Raw genomic sequence first — 2,500 nt, 5'->3', positions numbered from 1 at the left:
AGTTAATGCTTTTGAGCACCTACAGCCAAACCACACTGGACATGCCCAATCTCGTCTGATCTTGGAAGCTATGCAGTGTTGGGCCTGGTTAGTACTTGGATGGGAGACCACCTGGGAATACAAGGTGCTGTAGGTAATTTTATATAGCCATAACATTCTTTTCTATTACATTTTACATTACATTTTTTCAACTTATCAATGAATTTACTTGAGTTAAGAAGTAAAAGAGGTCTAAAGTTAATGTTTTTGAGCACCTACAGTCAAACCACAAAGGACATGCCCAATCTCGTCTGATCTTGGAAGCTATGCAGTGTTGGGCCTGGTTAGTACTTGGATGGGAGACCACCTGGGAATACCAGGTGCTGTAGGTAATTTTATACTGCCATAACATTCGTTTCTATTACATTTTACATTTAATTTTTTCAACTTATCAATGAATTTACTTGAGTTAAGAAGTAATAGAGGTCTAAATTTAATGCTTTTGAGCACCTACAGACAAACAACACTGGACATGCCCAATCTCGTCTGATCTTGTAAGCTTTGCTGTGTTGGGCCTGGTTTGTACTTGGATGGGAGACCACCTGAGAATACCAGTTGCTGTAGGAAATTTTATACAGCCAAAACATTCTTTTCTATTACATTTTACATTTAATTTTTTCAACTTATCAATGAATTTACTTGAGTTAAGAAGTAAAAGAGGTCTAAAGTTAATGTTTTTGAGCACCTACTGCCAACCCACACTGGACATGCCCAATCTTGTTTGATCTTGGAAGCTATGCAGTGTTGGGCCTGATTAGTACTTGGATGGGAGACCTCCTGGGAATACCAGGTGCTGTAGGTAATTTTATACTGCCATAACATTCTTTTCTATTACATTTTACATTTAATTTTTTCAACTTATCAATGAATTTACTTGAGTTAAGAAGTAATAGAGGTCTAAAGTTAATGGTTTTGGGCAACTACAGCCAAACCACACTGGACATGCCCAATCTCGTCTGATCTTGGAAGCTATGCAGTGTTGGGCCTGGTTAGTACTTGGATGGGAGACCACCTGGGAATACCAGGAGCTGTAGGTAATTTTATCCTGCCAAAACATTCTTTTCTATTACATTTTACATTTCATTTTTCAACTTATCATTGAATTTACTTGAGTTAAGAAGTAAAAGAGGTCTAAAGTTAATGTTTTTGAGCACCTACAGCCAAACCACACTGGACATGCCCAATCTCGTCTGATCTTGGAAGCTATGCAGTGTTGGGCCTGGTTAGTACTTGGATGGGAGACCACCTAGGAATCCCAGGTGCTGTAGGTAATTTTATACTGCCATAACAGTCTATTCTATTACATTTTACATTTAATTTTTTCAACTTATCAATGAATTTACTTGAGTTAAGAAGTAATAGAGGTCTAAATTTAATGCTTTTGAGCACCTTCAGCCAAACCACACTGGACATGCCCAATCTCGTCTGATCTTGTAAGCTTTGCTGTGTTGGGCCTGGTTTGTACTTGGATGGGAGACCACCTGAGAATACCAGTTGCTGTAGGAAATTTTATACAGCCAAAACATTCTTTTCTATTACATTTTACATTTAATTTTTTCAACTTATCAATGAATTTACTTGAGTTAAGAAGTAAAAGAGGTCTAAAGTTAATGTTTTTGAGCACCTACTGCCAAACCACACTGGACATGCCCTATCTTGTTTGATCTTGGAAGCTCTGCAGTGTTGGGCCTGGTTAGAACTTGGATGGGAGACCACCTGGGAATACCAGGTGCTGTAGGTAATTTTATACTGCCATAACATTCTTTTCTATTACATTTTACATTTAATTTTTTCAACTTATCAATGAATTTACTTGAGTTAAGAAGTAATAGAGGTCTTAAGTTAATGGTTTTGGGCACCTACAGCCAAACCACACTGGACATGCCCAATCTCGTCTGATTTTGGAAGCTATGCAGTGTTGGGCCTGGTTAGTACTTGGATGGGAGACCACCTGGGAATACCAGGAGCTGTAGGTAATTTTATACTGCCAAAACTTTCTTTTCTATTACATTTTACATTTCATTTTTCAACTTATCATTGAATTTACTTGAGTTAAGAAGTAAAAGAGGTCTAAAGTTAATGTTTTCGAGCATCTACAGCCAAACCACACTGGACATGCCCAATCTCGTCTGATCTTGGAAGCTATGCAGTGTTGAGCCTGGTTAGTACTTGGATGGGAGACCACCTAGGAATCCAAGGTGCTGTAGGTAATTTTATACTGCCATAACATTCTTTTCTATTACATTGTACATTTAATTTTTTCAACTTATTAATGAATTTACTTGAGTTAAGAAGTAATAGAGGTCTAAAGTTAATGCTTTTGAGCACCTACAGCCAAACCACACAGGACATGCCCAATCTCGTCTGAACTTGGAAGCTATGCAGTGTTGGGCCTGGTTAGTACTTGGATGGGAGACCACCTGGGAATACCAGGTGCTGTAGGTAATTTTATACTGCCATA

At 38.2% G+C, this 2,500-nt stretch overlaps 9 pseudogenes; all 9 read left to right on the top strand.

The window, feature by feature from the left end:
• The first annotated feature begins 17 nt into the window (after nt 1–17).
• Nucleotides 18–136, top strand: LOC148444647 (5S ribosomal RNA; annotated as a pseudogene).
• Nucleotides 137–252: 116 nt separating this feature from the next.
• LOC148444646 (5S ribosomal RNA) lies at nt 253–371 on the top strand (annotated as a pseudogene).
• A 351-nt stretch (nt 372–722) lies between these two features.
• LOC148444645 (5S ribosomal RNA) lies at nt 723–841 on the top strand (annotated as a pseudogene).
• Nucleotides 842–957: 116 nt separating this feature from the next.
• On the top strand, nt 958–1,076 carry LOC148444644 (5S ribosomal RNA; annotated as a pseudogene).
• A 115-nt stretch (nt 1,077–1,191) lies between these two features.
• On the top strand, nt 1,192–1,310 carry LOC148444643 (5S ribosomal RNA; annotated as a pseudogene).
• Nucleotides 1,311–1,661: 351 nt separating this feature from the next.
• LOC148444642 (5S ribosomal RNA) lies at nt 1,662–1,780 on the top strand (annotated as a pseudogene).
• Nucleotides 1,781–1,896: 116 nt separating this feature from the next.
• LOC148444641 (5S ribosomal RNA) lies at nt 1,897–2,015 on the top strand (annotated as a pseudogene).
• Nucleotides 2,016–2,130: 115 nt separating this feature from the next.
• On the top strand, nt 2,131–2,249 carry LOC148444640 (5S ribosomal RNA; annotated as a pseudogene).
• Nucleotides 2,250–2,365: 116 nt separating this feature from the next.
• Nucleotides 2,366–2,484, top strand: LOC148444639 (5S ribosomal RNA; annotated as a pseudogene).
• Nucleotides 2,485–2,500: the final 16 nt, after the last annotated feature.

The sequence above is a fragment of the Taudactylus pleione genome, unplaced genomic scaffold (genome assembly GCF_031769625.1).
Source record: "Taudactylus pleione unplaced genomic scaffold, aTauple2 ptg001270l, whole genome shotgun sequence".
Taxonomy (NCBI): domain Eukaryota; kingdom Metazoa; phylum Chordata; class Amphibia; order Anura; family Myobatrachidae; genus Taudactylus; species Taudactylus pleione.
The sequence above is the reverse complement of the archived record's forward strand: the minus strand, read 5'-3'. Positions and strand labels throughout refer to the sequence as shown.